Below are 22560 nucleotides of genomic sequence, written 5' to 3' on the forward strand. Positions count from 1 at the left end.
AAAGTTTTGTGTGGATGAAGTGTTCGAAGAACGAGGAGTTACCGATGTGAGAAGAATAAATAGAGGCAAGAGTTCAAGCTTGGGGGTGACCAAGGCACCCCAAGTAAATATTACAAGGATACTCAAGCATCTAAGCTTGGGGATGCCCCGGTTAGCATCCCATCTTTCTTCTTCAACAATTATCGGTATACCTCGGTTTTTGTTTTGTTCACATGATTTGTGTCCTTTGTGTTTTTCTTTTTCTTTAAAAACCATGCTAGTATGAGATGTACCTTCATAAATTTATAGAATACTTCATGTGCTTCACTTACATCTTTTAAGTATGATCTTATAGAATTGCTCTTTGTGCTTCATTTAAATCTTTTGAGTATGGTTTTATAGAATGCTTCGTGTGCTTCACTTATACATTTTGAGCTTGGATATTGGTTAGTCTATATTAATTGTATAATTCTCCATGAACTTAACTTATATCTTTTGGAGTATGCATAATACCATCATCTAAGGTGGGTTTGGAAGAGTGTCAACTTTGGGAATTAGTGATCCCACTATTCCGAATGAGAAGAATTTTGCTTATGTGAAGAGTAGAAAAATTTCTATGCTTATAGGTCATGAAAAGAATGCTTTATGTGATGTTTATATTGTTGAATTCATTCATGATGCTACTGAAAATTATTATGAGGGAGGAATATATGCTTGTAGGAGTTGCAATAATATCAAGTTTCTTCTCTACGTGCTTAAAGTTTTGAAGTTATACTTGTTTTGCCTTCCTATGCTAGTTGATTCTTGTTCCTATAAATTGTGTGCTCACAAAATACCTAGGCATAGGAAGTGGGTTAGATTTAAATGTGCTAGTCATATTCTTCATGATGCTCTCTTTATGTTTCAATTCTTATCTTTTATGTGAGCATCATTGAAATCATCATGCCTAGCTAAAAGGCATTAAAGAAAAGCGCTTGTTGGGAGACAACCCAATATTTACCCTTACTGTTTTTGTGTGTTTGAATGATTAAGATACTGTAGTAATCATATTTTATAGGTTTTGTTTCAATAAAGTGCCAAGTAAGACCTTTGGGAAGACTTGGGTGAAAGTTAATGTGATCTTGCTGTAAAAAATAGAAACTTTGCGCTCACGAGAATATATGTCATTTTTTTTACAGAAGAGTGCTTTTGAGTTGATTATTTTTGCAGAAGATTAATAGAAAAATTCCTCACGTCCACCAATTTATTTCATAATTTTTGGAGTAGCAGAAGTATGGTTTATGTTCAGATCATTACAGACTGTTCTGTTTCTGAAAGATTCTGTTTTCATTGCATAGTTTGCTTGTTTTCTAGTTTCTTTGGCTTATATTTCTCAATATAAATTGTAGAAATGATATGGTACAGTAGGCATTGTGTGAGAACAATTATGAACCTTCTCTTTGACAGTACCAAAGTGAATGGTTTACTCTTTATCATACTAACCTATTTCACGAAGTTCCGTTAAGTTTTGTGTGATTGAAGTTTTCAAGCTTTGGGTGAGATATCGATATGAGGAGAATAAGGAGTGGAAAGGCCCTAAGCTTGGGGATTCCCAAGGCACCCCAAGGTAATACTCAAGGAAGACTCAAGCGCCTAAGCTTGGGGATGCCCCGGAAGGCATCCCCTCTTTCGTCTTCAGAACTATCGGTATACCTTACTCGTAGCTATATTTTTATTCGTCAAATGATATGTGTTTTGCTTGGAGCATATTTTCAATTTTACTTGCTGTTTGAATAAAATCATTGGATCTGAAATCTTTAATGAAAAAGAATCCTCCCATGGCTAGTTAATTATTTGACTACTCAGTGTTCTTCACTTATATCTTTTTGGGGTAGTTTGTCATTTACTCACATGCTTCAAGTATATACTATGAGTAAATGGTTGAATGAATTGAATATCATAAATCTGAATTTATAAATGTTTCATATGCTTATACCATGGGGAGTAATGACTTCACACAGAATAAGTATAGCTAGTAAACTTATTGAAAGTTAGCAAACGCAGAATTGGTCACTTGAACAATTCATGAAAGAATATTGAAGGAAGAGAGATTTCACATATAAATATACTATCTTGGACATCTTTTGTAATTGTGAGCACTCATTAAAATATGACATGCTAAAAGGTTGATGTTGGACAAGGAAGACAACTTAATGGGTTATGTTTTCCTATATCCGAAACGTTATATTGTCTTGGATCATCCAACATGTTGGGCTTGCCTTTCCCTCTCATGCTAGCCAAATTCTTTGCACCAAGTAGAAATACTACTTGTGCTTCCAAACATCCCTTAAACCAGTTTTGCCATGAGAGTCCACCATACCTACCTAAGGATTGAGTAAGATCCTTCAAGTAAGTTGTCATCGGTGCATGCAATAAAAATTGCTCCTTAAATATGTATGATCTATTAGTGCGAAGAAAATAAGCTTTATACAAACTTGTGATAGGGAAGAAATAAAAGCGATGGACTACATAATAAAGGTCTTTATCACAAGGGGCAATATAAAGTGACGTTCTTTTGCATTAAGATTTTGTGCATCCAACCATAAAAGCGCATGACAACCTCTGCTTCCCTCTGCGAATGGCCTATCTTTTACTTTTACCTTCTACCCTTATACAAGAGTCATGGTGATCATCACCTTTCCTTTTGACACTTTTTCCTTTGGCAAGCACTTTGTGTTGGAGTGATCCGGATATATATATATCCACTTGGATGTAGGTTTTCATGAGTTATTATTGTTGACATTACCCTTGAGGTAAAAGGTTGGGAGGCAAAACTATAAGCCCCTATCTTTCTCTGTGTCCGATTAAAACTTTGAACCCATAAATATCATGTGAGTGTTAGCTATTGTGAAAGATTAAATGATAGTTGAGTATGTGGAGTTTGCTGAATCAAAGCTCTGACATAGACCCTTCCTGAAAATAAGATGAATTGCAATTGTTTGATGACTGAGAATATTGTTTGTTAGTTTCAAGAAAGTTTATGATCTATACTTTAACATGTGAATAGCTTGTTACTTGATCATGAAAAGTTTTATGAGATGAGCTACTGTTATGACATATAATGATGCTAGAAAAGGTGATTTAAATTATCATTGATCAAACTTGTGCACCTGCTAGCATTCACACTTCATAAATTATTTCTTTTATCATTTACCTACTCGAGGACGAGCAGGAATTAAGCTTGGGGATGCTGATACGGCTCCAACATATATATAATTTATGAAGTATTCATGATATTATATTATCCATCTTAGATGTTTTATATGCATTTATATGCTATTTTATATGTTTTTTGGGACTAACCTATTGACCTAGAGCCCAGTGCCAGTTTCTGTTTTTTCCTTGTTTTTGAGTTTTACAGAAAAGGAATACCAAACGGAGTCCAATTGACATGCCAATTTTTATTGATTTTTATGGACCAAAAGAAGCCCCTGGAGCAAAAGAGTTGGGCCAGAAGAGTCCCGGGCCGTCCACGAGGGTGGGGGCGCGCCCACCCCCCTAGGCGCGTGGGTCTGCCTCGTGGACGACTCGGGAACCTCCTTGACGTGAAACCAACGCCAAAAATTCCTATAAATACAGAAACCCCCAGAAAATAACCTAGATCGGAAGTTCCGCCGCCGCAAGCCTCTGTAGCCACGATAAATCAATCTAGACCCTCTCTGGCACCCTGCCGGAGGGGGCCATCAGCATCGGAGGCCATGGAGGAGGATCCCGGAGGGGCCATCATCGCCATGAAGGCCAAGGACCAGAGGGAGAACCTCTCCCCATCTAGGGGGGGAGGCCATGGAGGAGGAAGCACAAGGGGGAGAACCTCTCCTCCTCTCTCTCGGTGGCATCGGAGTGCCATCGGGAGGGGAATCATCGCCGCGGTGACCGTCTTCATCAACATCACCATCATCATCACCATCCTCATCTATTTTATGCGGTCCACTCTCCCGCACCCCGCTGTAATCCCTACTTGAACATGGTGCTTTATGCCACATATTATGATCCAATGATGTGTTGCCATCTTATGATGTTTTGAGTAGATATCTTTTGTCTTTGGGTTGATTGATGATCTAGATTGGTACGAGTTGTATGTTTTATTTTGGTGCTGTCCTATTGTGCCCTCCGTGTCGTGCAAGCGCGAGGGATTCCCGCTGTAGGGTGTTGCAATACGTTCATGATTCGCTTATAGTGGGTTGGTGAGTGACTGAAACACAAACCCGAGTAAGGGGGTTGTTGCGTATGGGAATAAAGAGGACTTGATGCTTTAATGCTATGGTTGGGTTTTACCTTAATGATCTTTAGTAGTTGCGGATGCTTGCTAGAGTTCCAATCATAAGTGCATATGATCCAAGAAGAGAAAGTATGTTAGCTTATGCCTCTCCCTCATATGAAATTGCAATGACGACTATCGGTCTTGTTAACAATTGCCTAGGACAATTCCGCACACCGATCCATCATTATTCCACACTCGCTATTTATAATATTTAGTAGTATATTCTAACTTTATGATAACAACAACAACTTTTATATTTTAGCTCTCTGATATCATGCAAAGTTATCCTCTTCATGCCCACAACATTGTTTTATTTCTCGTTTCTAGTTGGAAGCAAACGTTCGGTGTACGTAGAGTCGTATCAGTGGCAGATAGGGCTTGAGAGAATATTGATCTTACCTTTAGCTCCTTGTGGGTTCGACACTCCATACTTATCACTTCCACCTTTGGAAATTGCTACGATGATTCCCTACACTTGGGGACTATCACCCCGCATCGCCGCCCCGCCCCAGCCGCCACGACAAGCCGCGCCGGCCGCCCCGCCCCTCCGCGCCGGCCCGCCCCGCGCCGTCTACCCTGCCGGACCGCCCCGCCACCCCGCCTCGCCGCCCCGGCCGCTCCAAGGTGAGATATTTTCATTTTTTCTTCTGTTTTTATAGATTTAGTTTAATTAGGTTTAGTATAATTTAGTTTAGGTTTTGTTTAGTGTAGTTAGTTTACTATAGGTTTAGTTTAGTTTAGGTCAAGTTTCTGGTTTAGTTTAGGTTTAGCATAGTTAGTTTAGTTTAGGTTTAGTTTAGTTTACTTTAGGTTAAGTTTCTGGTTTATTTTGAACATGTGAAATTTATTATTATTTTCTTAGTTCAAGCATTTATTCCTGCTTTGACATCGACGATGCCTATCCCGCATCCTCGTCGTCAACTCGGCGGAGGAGGCCTGCTTGATTAGAGGGGCCATGTCCGAGACTGGGCTCCGCCGGGCTGGTACTGGGAGGTTCTACCTTCCGGGGGCGCAGGTTGGTGAGGAGTCAGCCCGTCGTTGACCTGAACCTTGTTTGGTGGCGGTCGCGTGGGCCAGTGACGGTGCCGAGGCTTTCGGACACCGCGGAGGTGGTACGTCACCGTGTCAGCGAGGAGGGCAAGCACGTCCGTCACTGCATGGTTGCGTTGGAGGGCAGGTTGGACAATACCTGGCAGGTTCTTCAGGGATCTCATTGGAGCTATGATCCTGTGATGGTTCCTTCTCTTTTGGTGTCCACCGCCCATGCCGATACCCATCGTTCGCTACGGTTCTAGCTGTATTAACGATGCTATATGCATGATACTTTTTGAGATGTATTAGTGATAATATTCGACGATGTACGGACGCAAGAGATGATGTAGTTTTGCTTATTGAATGCATGCTAATTTAGTTTCCGGGGACGAGCGGGTTAGGGGGTTCCTCCGTGTCGATGGTACCCTAAATAGCAAGTATCGTCAGTGCGAGGTACATGTGGCCGTCGGTGTCGAATACTACATCCACGTCCCACAAGTGACACAGGGGTCCTGCGTCCCGCAGCAACAGTTCTCGGCGTCGATGGCGGTCGAACACCATTGCGAATTTGTCTGGCAGCCTCAGAGATGACGATTGAAAGCTAAGTGTTGAAACTTGAAACACCCAAACTGACTCAAATCGGTTTGGTTGTTTGAAATTTCAAAACTTGGCTTTAAACCTCATCGCAGAGGCTGCGAGACAAATTTGCCAAGGTGTTCGACCATCATCGGCCACCAGAACTATTGTTGCGGGACACCGGGCGCCGGCGTCACTTGTGGGACGTGGATCTAGTGTTCAACGCCGACCGCCTCATGTACCTTGCACCGATGGTAGTTGCTATTTAGGGTTCTATCGACGCTGAGGTACCCCTAACCCGCTCGTCCTGTAGTAAATATTTAGTTAGGTTGACGGAAAAAACAATATTGCTATGAAACTCATCTTTCGATTTAAATGTGCAATTTTTTCGTCGCTGCGAGGGTCTAGTGTTCGACGAGCTCCACCCCTGCGTTCGTGGGTTAGCACAAATGACATCTCCTCCCCCCTTGATTTGCTCTGTTCCGGTCTTCGTGCCAATGAAACTTGCTAGCTATAGGTGTCTTCAATCATCAGTATGCGTGACCACTATGCGTCTCCCGTTCGAAAGGGTTACATCTATAAATATGCATGCATTTGCATATTTATAACCGTGATTCTTTCGAATTGTCCAACGTTATCCATGGACAGCCCGAGTATGTGTAGATTGGGTTCGTTTTCCCATATGCTCTGCTCCGGATCCGATGCAGAATTTCGTCAGCGCCTCCCTGTTGTTCTTCGGGTACACATCCTCTCCGCTTATTGCCGAGATGTGTATCAGGAGAACAGCGGGGAGGTGCTGCCGAAATTTTGCATGGATCCGGAGCAGAGCATGGGAAAACGAACCCAATCTACACATACTCGGGTGGGATTAGGACCTATCTTTACCTATTAGCGTCTAGCTTGCATTGACTTTATAAAAGTGACAAACTCCTTTAACTGATGAATATATACATGCTGATTTATATATATATTTCTTATGTGTCCATTAGCTAGGCAAGATGACTGATCGTGTGTGGATGTACACCGGTCACACTACTCAAAAAGGCATGACCACTGAATGGTTAACAAAAACCAAGGGGTTTCTGAGACCCGCATTTGCAAATGACCAGAGATAACATGGTGCCCCTGCACCGGGTGAAACAATTGGCACAAGAGGACAGAGGATGAAATGGGAAAACACCTGTAGAAGTGGGGTTTTACGCCAGATTATACGGTGTGGACATTTCATGGCGAGTCTGCCCAACGTGCCAGAGCTGAGGTGCTTCGTCGTCGCACCGACGAGAATGGTACCGGGATGTAAGACATGATGCAAGACTTTGATGATGCTCGAGACTCGGATGATGAGATGGAGGTGAAGGAAATATGCCCTAGAGGCAATAATAAAGTATTATTTATTTCCTTATATCATGATAAATGTTTATTATTCATGCTAGAATTGTATTAACCGGAAACATAATACATGTGTGAATACATAGACAAACAGAGTGTCACTAGTATGCCTCTACTTGACTAGCTCGTTAATCAAAGATGGTTATGTTTCCTAGCCATAGACATGAGTTGTCATTTGATTAACGGGATCACCTCACTAGGAGAATGACGTGATTGACTTGACCCATTCCGTTAGCTTAGCACCGGATCATTTAGTATGTTGCCATTGCTTTCTTCATGACTTATACATGTTCCTATGACTATGAGATTATGCAACTCCCGTTTACCGGAGGAACACTTTGTGTGCTACCAAACGTCACAACGTAAATGGGTGATTATAAAGGTGCTCTACAGGTGTCTCCAAAGGTACTTGTTGGGTTGGCGTATTTTGAGATTAGGATTTGTCACTCCGATTGTCGGAGAGGTATCTCTGGGCCCACTCGGTAATGCACATCACTATAAGCCTTGCAAGCATTGTGACTAATGAGTTAGTTGCGGGATGATGTATTACGCACGAGTAAAGAGACTTGCCGGTAACGAGATTGAACTAGGTATCGAGATACCGACGATCGAATCTCGGGCAAGTAACATACCGATGACAAAGGGAACAGCGTATGTTGTTATGCGATCTGACCGATAAAGATCTTCGTAGAATATGTAGGAACCAATATGGGCATCCAGGTTCCGCTATTGGTTATTGACCAGAGAGGTGTCTCGGTCATGTCTACATAGTTCTTGAACCCGTAGGGTCCACATGCTTAAAGTTACGATGACAGTTATATTATGAGTTTATATGTTTTGATGTACCGAAGGTTGTTCGGAGTCCCGGATGTGATCACGGACATGAAGAGGAGTCTCAAAATGGTCGAGACATAAAGATTGATATATTGGACGACTATATTCGGACACCGGAAGTGTTCCGGAGAAGTTTCGGATCAAACCGGAGTGCCGGAGGGGTTACCGGAACCCTCCGGGGAAGTATTGGGCCTTAGTGGGCCTTGAGGGGAGAGAGAGGGCAGCAGCCAGGAGGTGGCGCGCCCCCTCCCATGAGGAGTCCGAATTGGACTAGGGGAGGGGGGGCGCAGCCCCTCTTTCCCTCTCCCTCTCCCTCTCTTTCCTTCCCCCCTCTCTTCCTAGTAGGACTAGGAAAGGGGAGTTCTACTCCTACTAGGAGGAGGACTCCTCCCCTCTCCTTGGCGCGCCCAAGGCAGCCGGCCTCCCCCTTGCTCCTTTATATACGGGGACAGGGGGGCACCTCTACACACAAGTTGATATACGATATTTTAGCCGTGTGCGGTGCCCCCCTCCACCATATTACACCTCGATAATATCGTTGCGGAGCTTAGGCGAAGCCCTGTGTCGGTAGAACATCATCATCCTCACCACGCCGTCGTGCTGACGAAACTCTCCCTGAACACTCGGCTGGATCGGAGTTCGAGGGACGTCATCGAGCTGAACGTATGCAGAACTCGGAGGTGCCGTGCGTTCGGTACTTGATCGGTCGGATCGTGAAGACGTACGACTACATCAACCGCGTTGTTATAACGCTTCCGCTTTCGGTCTACGAGGGTACGTGGACAACACTCTCCCCTCTCGTTGCTATTCATCACCATGATCTTGCGTGTGCGTAGGAATTTTTTTGAAATTACTACGTTCCCCAACAGTGGCATCCAAGCCTGGTTTTATGCGTTGATGCTATGCACGAGTAGAACACAAGTGAGTTGTGGGCGATATAAGTCATACTGCTTACCAGCATGTCATACTTTGGTTCAGCGGTATTGTGAGATGAAGCGGCCCGGACCGACATTACGCGTACGCTTACGCGAGACTGGTTTCACCGTTGGGAGCACTCGTTGCTTAAAGGTGACTGGCGGGTGTCTGTCTCTCTCACTTTAGTTGAACCGAGTGTGGCTACGCCCGGTCCTTGCGAAGGTTAAAACAACACCAACTTGACAAACTATCGTTGTGGTTTTGATGCGTAGGTAAGAACGGTTCTTGCTAAGCCCGTAGCACCCACGTAAAACTTGCAACAACAAAGTAGAGGACGTCTAACTTGTTTTTGCAGGGCATGTTGTGATGTGATATGGTCAAGACATGATGTGATATAATTTGTTGTATGAGATGATCATGTTTTGTAACCGAGTTATCGGCAACTGGCAGGAGCCATATGGTTGTCGCTTTATTGTATGAAATGCAATCGCCATGTAATTGTTTTACTTTATCACTAAGCGGTAGCGATAGTCGTAGAAGCAATAGTTGGCGAGACGACAACGATGCTGCGATGGAGATCAAAGTGTCAAGCCGGTGACGATGGTGATCATGACGGTGCTTCGGAGATGGAGATCACGAGCACGGTGCTTCGGAGATGGAGATCACAAGCACAAGATGATGATGGCCATATCATATCACTTATATTGATTGCATGTGATGTTAATCTTTTATGCATCTTATCTTGCTTTGTTTGACGGTAGCATTATAAGATGATCTCTCACTAAAATTTCAAGATAAAAGTGTTCTCCCTGAGTATGCACCGTTGCGAAAGTTCTTCGTGCTGAGACACCACGTGATGATCGGGTGTGATAGGCTCTATGTTCAAATACAACGGGTGCAAAACAGTTGCACACGCGGAATACTCAGGTTAAACTTGACGAGCCTAGCATATGCAGATATGGCCTCGGAACACGGAGACCGAAAGGTCGAGCGTGAATCATATAGTAGATATGATCAACATAGTGATGTTCACCATTGAAACTACTCCATCTCACGTGATGATCGGACATGGTTTAGTTGATTTGGATCACGTAATCACTTAGATGATGAGAGGGATGTCTATCTAAGTGGGAGTTCTTAAGTAATATGATTAATTGAACTTAAATTTATCATGAACTTAGTCCTGATAGTATTTTGCAAATTATGTTGTAGATCAATAGCTCGCGTTGTTGCTTCCCTGTGTTTATTTTTGATATGTTCCTAGAGAAAAATTATGTTGAAAGATGTTAGTAGCAAAGATGCGGATTGGATCCGTGATCTGAGGATTATCCTCATTGCTGCATAGAAGAATTATGTCCTTGATGCACCGCTAGGTGACAGACCTATTGCAGGAGCAGATGCAGACGTTATGAACGTTTGGCTAGCTCAATATGATGACTACTTGATAGTTTAGTGCACCATGCTTAAACGGCTTAGAATCGGGATTTCAAAGACGTTTTGAACGTCATGGACCATATGAGATGTTCCAGGAGTTGAAGTTAATATTTCAAGCAAATACCCGAGTTGAGAGATATGAAGTCTCTAACAAGTTCTATAGCTAAAAGATGGAGGAGAATCGCTCAACTAGTGAGCATGTGCTTAGATTGTCTGGGTACTACAATCGCTTGAATCAAGTGGGAGTTAATCTTCCAGATAAAATAGTGATTGACAGAATTCTCTAGTCACCATCACCAAGTTAGTAGAACTTCATGATGTACAGTATGCAAGGGATGACGAAAGTAATTCCCGAGCTCTTCGTGATGCTGAAATCGACGAAGGTAGAAATCAAGAAAAACATCAAGTGTTGATGGTTGACGAGACCACTAGTTTCAAGAAAAGGGCAAAGGGAAGGGGAACTTCAAGAAGAACGGCAAGCAAGTTGCTGCTCAAGTGAAGAAGCCTAAGTCTGGTCCTAAGCCTGAGACTAAGTGCTTCTACTGCAAAGGGACTGGTCACTGGAAGCGGAACTACCCCCTTGCTCCTTTATATACGGGGGTAGGGGGGCACCTCTATACACACAATTGATCAACGATCTTTTAGCCGTGTGCGGTGCCCCCCTCCACCATATTACACCTTGATAATATCGCAGCGGTGCTTAGGCGAAGCCCTGCGTCGGTAGAACATCATCATCGTCACCACGCCGTCGTGCTGACGAAACTCTCCCTCAACACTCGGCTGGATCGGAGTTCGAGGGACGTCATCGAGCTGAACGTGTGCAGAACTCGGAGGTGTCGTGCGTTCGGTACTTGATCGGTCGGATCGTGAAGACGTACGACTACATCAACCGCGTTGTTATAACGCTTCCGCTTTCGGTCTACGAGGGTACGTGGACAACACTCTCCCCTCTCGTTGCTATGCATCACCATGATCTTGCGTGTGCGTAGGAATTTTTTTTGAAATTACTACGTTCCCCAACAGGAGGAATCTGCAAAGGCCTTCAATGAAATGTTGGAGTCTTCAAAACATCCTCTCCACGAGCACACCGAGCTTTGTCAGCTGGATGCCATCTCACAAATAATGGCTCTGAAGGCTCAATTCAACTTGGGCAGAGAAGGCTATGACGCAATTATGACAATATTTGGACGTTTTCTACCCAAAGGCCATGTACTACCTGCAAACCTGTACGAGTCAGACAAAATTCTCCGTGCTCTTAAGATGCCCTATGAGAAGATACATGCGTGTGAGAAAGGATGTGTCTTATTTAGGCTTTAGTATGCGGACTTGAACTATTGTCCCATTTGCAAGTCATCCAGGTATGTTGTGGTAGACAACGGTATGGGTGAGAAGACGCAGTCCAAAATCCCTGTTAATGTTCTTTGGTATATGCCAATCGTACCAAGACTTCAATGTCTTTTCATGGTCGAAGAGACGGCAAGACAGATGACATGGCACAAAACGTGCAAAAGAACCCAACTAGATGCAGATGGGAAGCTGATGATGGTGCACACATCGGACGGTGAAGCATGGAAGAGCTTCGATGCATTACATGATGACAAAGCGGCAGATCCGAGGCATCCTCGAGTCAGCATCATCACGGATGGGTTCAATGTGTTTGGTCTGACGGCAGCCCAATACAGTTGTTGGCCCGTATTTGTGTTTCCACTCAATCTCCCCCCAGACAGATTATGCAAAGAAGAACATTTTCCTGACGTTGATAATTCCTGGGCCCAACTATTCGGGGATGAATATGAATGTGTACATGCAGCCGCTGAAGGACGAATTGCAAGAAGCCTGGGATAATGGTTTCAAGACATACGACGCCTTTAGCAAACGGAACTTCATAATGCGTGTCTGGTACATGTACTCGACGCATGACTTGCCGGCGTATGCGCTATTCGTTGGCTGGTGTGTGCATGGAAGGTTCCCGTGCCCCACATGCAAGGGAGCTCTTGAGTTTCATTGGCTTCAGGCCGGTTGCAAGTTTTCTTGCTTCGACATGCATAGACCGTTCCTGCATCCTAGCCATAAGTTCAGGAAAGACAAGAAGAACTTCATCAGCGGTAGAGTTATCAAAAACTCTGCACCACCTGCGTTGACAGGCCAAGAGACACTAGATCAGTTAAACGCTCTCGAGCCAGATCCAGAGCGTCCAGGGTATTTCAAGGGGTATAATTTGAAACACGCCTGGACTCACACGACATGCTTGTGGGATCTGCCTTACTTCAAAGACCTCCTTTGCCCACACAACATCGACGTGATGCACACCGAGAAGAATATCGCCGAGGCACTTTTTGGTACATTGTCCGGCATAGATGGGAAGTCAAAGGATAATACTAAGGCTAGAGTCGATCTGGAGACGCTATGTGATAGGCTGTTACAAAACATGAAAGAACCGAAAGGAAAGCAGAACTGGACGAAGCCAAAGGCATGGTTCAATCTTGGAAGGCCACCTATGAGGGAAATTATCTTGTGGGTGCAACAGCAGTTGATGTTCCCCGATGGGTATGCAGTGAATCTAAAGAGGGGAGCGAGTCTTGATAAATTGAAGATATTTGGTCTCAAGAGTCATGATTGGCACATATGGATTGAGCGGGTAATGCCGGTGATGTTGCGTGGCTTCATCCCTGAGGATGAATGGCTAGTACTGGCAGAGCTGAGCTATTTCTTCCGTGTTCTCTGTGCGAAAGAACTATCGCCTGGCTTGCTAGAAGAAATGGAAGAGTTTGCGCCGGAGTTGATCTGCAAGTTAGAGAAGATCTTTCCGCCGGGCTTCTTTAATTCAATGCATCACTAGATTTTGCATCTCCCAACCGAGGCAAGATTGGGGGAGCCTGTGCAAAATCGTTGGTGCTACGCCACTGAGAAGATGCAGAAGACTCTACGAGCAAAATGTAAAATAAACGTAGAATTGAAGCATCGATGGCTGAGGCATTCATTACTGAGGAGGCGGCAAAGCACACTACGAAGCCAAAAATCGTCATTTGCATAATCCGAAGCCTCGGTACAATGCAGACGAACCTAAAAAGGGTGGATCCAACCTCAGCCTATTCAAAGGGGATCTCGCACCAGCCGGTGCTTCTAATTCCTTAACGTTGGATTTCAAAGAATGGCAGATCATTTCGTTGTATATCTTCACCAACCTAATAGAAGTGCGGCTGTACATCGAGTAAGTTCTCGGTACATTGTTTCGCAACTTCTAATTCCTTTGAACTACTCTTATTCCCGAATAAATTTGATACAGTCGATACGTCGCCATATTCTCGTATGGAGCCGTGATCCAAAAGGATTCTGTCGAAGAGTATGAGCTTCTAGCAAAGCATGGATGCGGCTATCCCGGTTTCATCTCTTGGTTCAAACAAACAGTAATTTCCATTAGACAATTTCATTTCTTCGTCTAATTTGTGGCTAATGCAATAATCCCTTTCATATTAAACTTGTAGGCTAATTCAGAGCTTATGGACGCCAAATTGAGACAAGTCGCTAATGGTTTTGACTATAAGGTCCATTCATTTGACAAATACGACATCAACGGGTATCGCTTTCGTACATATGGCAAAGAGCTATCTATGACCGACCGAAAGTCTACAAATTGTTGTGTCTCTACTATCGGCGAAGGAGATACCGAGTATTATGGAAGAGTTGAAGCAATTTATGAACTTCAATTCTATGGTGCAAACCCACCAAACGTCGTAGTCTTCAAATGTTATTGGTTCCAACCGAAGGAGACTAGAAGGACTCATGAACATATAGGGCTAGTGGAAATCAATCAAAGCACCCATTTGGATGTTCCCGATGTCTATATTATGGCTCAACAGGCAACCCAAGTTTTCTATCTACCGTGGGCCTGTCAAAGTGATCCTAATCTCAAAGGTTGGGATGTCGTTTATGAAGTGCCGCCACGTGTTAGACCACCTCCCCCCAATGAAGATGATTATGCACCTCACATTAACCCAGACACATATGAAGGAGAATTCTTCCAAGAAACCCGTCTTTCCAAAAAATGTTTCAAGAACCGCTCTACTTCACCCCAGAACATTGAAGTACACAGCGACAGTGAACCCGACTTCACCCCTCGGCCGGAACAAGAAGAGCCTAAACTAGAAGAGGTTACTGCTGCGGATGACCTATCAATGCTTGACAGATTACGTAGAGGTGGCCTTCCACATGATGATGATGCATTTATTAATGATGATGATGATGAGCTCGTCATTACTGATAGTGATGATGATGATGCATTTATTGACCCTGAAGCATTTATTGAACCAGATTATGACTAGGTATTCATTTTTTAATGTTGTACTTGATTTATATAGTTACTTCTATATTTTTCTTACTTTGTATGATTGTTTCTTATACATAGTGCCATGGTCTTGATCTCCGTCCCTGTCGGTCCTCGCCCGCTTTATGATTCAGATGTGGTAAATTCTCTTTCATAACTATTTGTTGCATTTCTCATTTATGACAATTATGGCCATCAAGTTGACATAGAGATATTTTAATCTGGGAGAGGTATGTGAACCGGAATTTGAAACTGACCCTCTTGTCGAGAAGTTAAATTTAGTTGAAAAAGAAAAGGAGTATTTGAAAGAAAAAATTAAAAGAATTGAAGAAGAGAAGACGACATTGGAGTTGTATGTTGCCGATGTCATCGATGATCACAAGATGAAGATGAATGCAATGCGCTTGAAGATGGATGGAATGCACCTGAAGCTTAAGAAGATTAGAAAATATGCCATTGATAATGAGGCTTGGTATCATTATGCCGTTGGATCAATCTTTACCTTAGTTGCGATCTTCATCGCATTTATTATGATGAGGGTAAGTTTTCTCTAGTTTTTTGCTTAACAAATGCATACTTAGCTTACTTTCCTCCTAAATGGCATAACTACCTAAGTTAGACAAAAAATGAGCTATACTTGGCTTTCTTTCCTAAAAAATGTCATGATAATCTTTGTTACCTCCAAAATGATATAGACTTACCTTACTTTCCTGGAAAATGACATAATAACCTTAGTAAGCTCCAAAATGACCTATTTACCTAGCTTAGCTCTAAAATGACCTACACTTAGAAAAAGAAAGAGAAGAAAAAAAATCTTCTTCTTCTTCTTCTTCTTCATCATCGTCTTCTTCTTCCTTTTCTTCCTCTTCTTCTTCTTCTTTTTCTAGATAGTCTTCTTCTTCTAACTTGCTTCTTTCCCAATTTGCAGATTTGCTTTAGATGAGGAAGCTTGCGTTGATGGAGTCTACTCTTCTCTTTATGCTTCCTTCTTGTTTTGATTTTGTACGATGAACAATGTCAAACTTGCTACCTATATATGTATGTATGGATGAAACCATTGTATGCTTGTTGTTGGATATGTTGGCTATGTATATGTGTTGGATGAAACCATTTCCTATGTATATGTGTTGGATGATCATATCCATATGGCAGGGATATGATTTGGTATGTATATGTGTTGGTATGGTTGTCGAAAGTATTTTCATATGTGTGTATATATATATCTGTGAAATTCTATCAAATTGAATGGTTTCAAGAAAAAACAGAAAAAACAGGGGCTATATAGACTCTTTCCCGTCAGCTGGCGGACGACAAAGAGCTTTGCCATCAGCTAGCGGACGGCAAAAATGCCACGTGTTAGCTACCTGTTCAACCTGGGGCAGTAAGCTGCCTATTTGGATGCTTTGCCGTCCGCGAGCGGACGGAAAAGAACATCGAATATTTGCCGTCAGCCAGCTGACGGCAAAGCTACCAAATAGGCCAGCCCCCCAGGTGCTGCCATGTGGCACGCTTGGCCGTCCGCCGGCCGACGGCAATGATTCAGTGTTATTTGCCGTCAGCTGGCTGATGACAAAGATACAAAGGTCTTTGCCTTTCGCCAGCCGACGACAATGAATGCCGTTAACCCCTTAACGGACCTAAGCTGGCACGTGCGCCGTCCAGGCTCTTTGCAGTCAGCTGGCAGACGACAAAGACCTTTGTATCTTTGCCGTCTGCTAGCCGACGGCAAAGAAGCCTTTGCCGTAGCCTGTTCAGCCAGACGTGTTGCCGTCAGCTGGCTGACGGCAAAGGTCTTTGCCATCCGCCATGTGTGACTTTCCCGTCCGCCATGGCTGACGGCAAAGTTCCTGATTCCTGTAGTGGAAGATGATGGAAGTTGCATGGCAATATATCTCGGAATGGCTATGGAAATGCCATGATAGGTAGGTATGGCGGCTGTTTTGAGGAAGATATAAGGAGGCTTATGTGTGATAGAGCGTATCGTATCACGTGGTTTGGATGCACCGGCAAAGTTTGCACCAACTCTCGAGGTGAGAAAGGGCAATGCATGGTGCCGAAGAGGCTAGCAATGATGGAAGGGTGAGAGTGCGTATATTGCATGGACTCAACATTAGTCATAAAGAACTCACATACTTATTGCAAAAGTCTATTAGCTATCGAAACAAAGTACTACGCGCATGCTCCTAGGGGGATAGATTGGTAGGAAAAGACCATCACTCGTCCCCGACCACCACTCATAAGGAAGACAATCAGAAAATAAAGCATGCTCTGACTTCATCACATAACGGTTCACCATACGTGCATGCTTCGGGAATCACAAACCTTAACACAAGTATTTCTACCAATCCACAATTACTCACTAGCATGACTCTAATATCACCATCTTTATATTGCAAAACTATTGCAAGTAATCAAACATATCATATTTAGTGATCTACAAGTTTTATGTAGGATTTTATGACTGACCATGTGAATGACCAATTCCTGATAACTCTCTAAATAGATATAAGTGAACCAAGAGAGTTCAATTATTTCTACAAAAGATATGCCCATGCTCTAACAAATATAAGTGAAGCAAAAGAGCATTCTACAAATGGCAGTTTTCTATGTGTAGGGAAACAGGCAATCCAAACTTCAAATGATATAAGTGAAGCACATGAAGCATTCTATAAAGCCATACTCAAAAGATATAAGTGAAGTGCAAAGAGCATTCTATAATCAACCAAGGACTATCTCATAGCAGCATGTTGCATTATTAAAAGAAAAAAAAGCACACGATGCTCCCAGATTTATGCATATCATGTGACGAATAAAAATATAGCTCCAAGTAAAATTACCGATGATCGTTAGAAGAAAGAGGGAATGCCTTCCGGGGCATCCCTAAGCTTAGGCTCTTGCCACTCCTTATTCCTTCATCCACCGTGATCTCACCCAAAACTTGAAAATTTCAATCACACAAAACTTAACAAAACCCTCGTGAGATCCATTAGTATAATAAAACAAATCACCACTTCAAGTATTGTTGCAAACTCATTAATATTTTATTTTTGCATTGTAGCTATTGTATTATAACTTCTCTATGGCTTATACCTGATGGTTGCTGCAACTACGTCGATCTTTCCCCTAAGAGGAGGGGATGATGTAGCACAACGACGATAGGTATTTCCCTAAGTGATGAAACCAAGGTTATCGAACCAGTAGGAGAACCAAGCAACACAACGTAAACAACGCCTACACACAAATAACAACACCTCGCAACCTGACGTTTTAAAGGGGTTGTCAATCCCTTTCGGGGTACGGCGCCTCAAGAGAGGCAAACGGACGTGAGGTAAATTGTAGTAGATTGATAGATCGAACGCCAAATAAAATAAATAAAGATAAAATGCAGCAAGGTATTTTTGTATTTTATGGTTTAATAGATCTGAATAAAAATGCAAAGGAAAAGTAGATCGCAAGGCAAATATATGAGAAACAAGACCCGGGGGCCATAGGTTTCACTAGTGGCTTCTCTCGAGAAAAAATAGCAAACGGTGGGTAAACAAATTACTGTTGGGCAATTGATAGAACTTCAAATAATTATGACGATATCCAGGCAATGATCAATACATAGGCATCACATCCAAGATTAGTAGACCGACTCCTGCCTGCATCTACTACTATTACTCCACACATTGACCGCTATCCAGCATCCATCAAGCGTATTAAGTTCATGGAAAAACGGAGTAATGCAATAAGAACGATGACATGATTTAGACAAGATCCGTTTATCTATATGGCGGTAGATATAAATCTCGGCTTTTTATCCTTAGTAGCAACGATACATACATGTCGGTTCCCTTTCTGTCACTGGGATCAAGCACCATAAGATCAAACCCACTACCGGGCACCTGTTCCCATTGCAAGATAAATAGATCAAGTTGGCCAAACAAAACCCAAATATCGGAGAAGAAATATGAGGCTATAAGAGATCATGCATATAAGAGATCAAAGAAAATCAAATAACTTTCATGGATATAAAAAGATATAACTGATCATAAACTCGAAGTTCATCAGATCCCAACAAACACACCGCAAAAGACTTACATCATATTGATACCCAAGAGACCATTGTATTGAGAATCAAAAGAGATAGAGGAAGCCATCTAGCTACTAACTATGGACCCGAAGCTCTACAAAGAACTACTCACCCATCATCAGAGAGGCACCAATGGAAGTGGTGAACCCCTCCGTAACGGTGTCTAGATTGGATCTGGTGGTTTTGGACTCTGCGACGGGTGGATGAATATTTCGTCGACGCTTCTAGGGTTCTGGGATTTTTGGGGTATTTATAGAGCAAAGAGGCGATCCGGGGGGCACCCGAGGTGGGCACAACCCACCAGGGCGCGCCTGGGCCTCTTGGCGCGCCCTGGTGGGTTGTGCCCCCCCTCGGGCCACCCCCCAGGTGCAACCAGGGCCCGTTGCCTTCCTTATGGCCCATAAAAAATCATCGTATAGTTTCGTGGCATTTGGACTTCGTCTGATATTGATTTCCTGCGATGTAGAAAACATGGAAAAAACAACAACTGGCACTTGGCACTATGCCAATAGGTTAGTACCAAAAAATGATATAAAATGAATATAAAATGATTATAAAACATCCAAGATTGATAACAAAATAGCATGGAACAATCAAAAATTATAGATACGTTGGAGACGTATCAGCATCCCCAAGCTTAACTCCTACTCGTCCTCGAGTAGGTAAGTGATAAAAACAGAATTTTTGATGTGGAGTGATGTTCATCAAATCATATCATATTCTTTTCTTCATAGCATGTACATTTGGACTTTTATGTGTTTCGAAGCAATAGTCTAGTTTTGACATAATAATTTAGATACTCAAGCATATCAACAAGCAACCATGTCTTTCAAAATATCAATGCTAAAACAAGTTATCCCTAGCCCACCATGCTCAAACATTGATCCATTCATGCAACACACTCGAATATTAACTACACCCAATACTTAAGCACGATCATATTGCCTCATAGATGGCGCTTTTTATGAGAGAAGATGGAGACTCAAATTCAAAATAAAAAATGCATAAAGTAAAAGAAAGGCCCTTCGTAGAGGGAAGTAGGGATTTGTAGAGGTGCCAGAGCTCAAAGCAAAAAAAATTAGAGATAAAAACATTTTGGGAGGTGTATCCATCCCACCAACGAAAACGACGTAGAGGTACGAACACTTTCCATGCTAGATATGCCATAGGTGGTTCCCAAACAGAAAATAAAGTTTATTCCTTTTCCACCATACTTTCACTTTCCATGGCTAGCCGTATCCACGGGTGCCTTCCATACCAACACTTTCCAAGGAATTTATTATTTGACAACATAAAGTAAATTCATTTTTGCATTTCGGGACTGGGCATCCCTAAAACATTTGCCTTACCCCTGTGCAATGACAAGTAAATAAACACTCATCGTGAGAATAACACATCTAGCATGGAAAATATTAGCCACCCATTACCGTTCCACGAGCGAAACAAACACACAAAAGAGAAGTTTATTTTCAAAATTAGAGATGGCACATGCAAATTTGCTTAGAACGGCAAAAGAATACCACATATAGGTAGATATAGTGGACTCATGTGGCAAAACTGGTTTAAAGGATTTTGGATGCACAAGTAGAGGTCATACTTAGTGCAAAATGAAGGCTAGCAAAAAGAATGAGAAGCGACCAACCAAGAAACGAATAATTTCGTAAAGCAAGCATTAAGCATAATTAACACCGAATAATGCACTACAAGTAGGCTATAGTTTTCATTGCATGATTATTGACTTTCGTGCATGCATAGGGAACCACAAACCTTAACACCAATATTCTTACTAGAGCACAATTACTCATCAACATAACTCGCATATCACATCATCATATCTCAAAACTATTACAAGAAATCAAGTTTATTTTGTCCAATGATCTTCATGACATTTTTACTTTATCCTTCTTGTATATCTATCACTTTGGGACTAACTTTTATGTGTTGCTTTTCATAAGCTCAAACAAATATAAGTGAAGATCATGAGCATAACAAATTTTCTTTCTCTCAAAATAATTGAAGTGAAGCTAGAGAGAATTTCTTCAAAATTTTACTAACTCTCAAATAAATCTAAGTGAAGCAAGAGAGCATATCTTCAAAAATACTAAAGCACACCGTGATAAAAAAGATATAAGTGAAGCACTAGAGCAAGTCCATGGCTCATAAATGATTTAAGTGAAGCATAGAGAGCAATTCTAACAAATCATGACATAATTTTGGCTCTCTCAAATAGGTGTGTCCAGCAAGAGATCAAGACTTAAAACACAAAATAAAACAAGCAAAGACTCATATCATGCAATAAGCTCCAAACAAAACATATAGTATGTGACGAATAAAAATATAGCTTCGAGTAAAATATCGATGGTCGTTAGAAGAAAGAGGGGATGCCAACTGGGGGCATCCCCAAGTTTAGTTGTTTGCTCATTTTTGGATAATATCTTGGGTGTCGGGACCCCGATTCCGAGTCACACCGATCTAGCCTGTAACACCTCATATCACTTTGCGGCCTCACGCACGGTACTCCCACGGGTGTCGCCTTACCATGGCCCGGGACCGTTTGCGCCTTTTGGCTCACGTATATGACAATGTCGCTAGCATCCATATGACAGAGAACCCGGGCCGACATGGTTAGTCGTGAACCCAAAGCGGCACTAACGTATGGGGACAGGCATACATGAATCAACATCGAACGTGTCGGTCAGCAGCGTGCGAATCCGGGCTGTAGCACTAGGCTAACAGGACTCCGGGAACCCGGGCTGTAGCAGGCTAGGCAGGACTCCGGATGTCACCGCGTGACATTTCCCCAAGGGACAGACACAGGAATGATATGAAACACATGTCGGCCAGTCAAGTGTCCAGAGCAATAGTGCTGGGCTAGCAGGACTCCGGTGAACCAGGCTGTAGCGGACTACTATGGCTCAAGGAGGCACTAGACTACATTTCCCCATAAGAGAGGCTACTAAGGATAGACAACTAGATTGTCGGATCCCACACATACCAAGCATTTCAATCATACACACAATATGCTCGATATGTGCAAATACAACATGGCATCACAACAAGACTCTACGACTCAGAGTATTTATTCATTAGGCTCCGAAGAGCCAGATATTACAAACATGGGTCTCATGACCCAACATTCAGAGCATACAAGTCAAAACACATGCGGAAGCTTAACATGTCTGAGTACAGACATCTACAAATGAAAAAGGCTGAGAAGCCTGACTATCTACCAGATCCTGCCGAGGGCACAAGATCGTAGCTGAGGTAACAAGCTAAACGTCGAAGTCCACACGGAACTACTAGCGAGACTGACGTCTCTCTGCAAAACATAAAATAAGCAAACGTGAGTACAAATGTACCCAGCAAGACTTACATCAGAACTATCTACATATGCATCGGTATCAACAAAAGGGGTGGTGGAGTTTAACTGCAGCAAGGCAGCTTTGGCTCGGTGGCTATCCTGAACTACGACTGCAAGTAACTCTTTTGAGGTGGCGCACACGAGTCCACATATTCACCATATCAATACACCACTATGGATCCGCTCCCGTCTCCCTACGAGAACGCCATCCATAGCACTCACGCTTATCTTGCGCATTTTAGAGTATCCACTTTCACTTGTCTATGAACTGTTATAGGCAACCCAGAAGTCCTTTACCGCGGACACGGCTATTCGAATAGATCATATTAACCCTGCAGGGG

This window comes from Aegilops tauschii, chromosome 2, assembly GCF_002575655.3.
Source record: "Aegilops tauschii subsp. strangulata cultivar AL8/78 chromosome 2, Aet v6.0, whole genome shotgun sequence".
In the NCBI taxonomy this organism is placed as follows: domain Eukaryota; kingdom Viridiplantae; phylum Streptophyta; class Magnoliopsida; order Poales; family Poaceae; genus Aegilops; species Aegilops tauschii.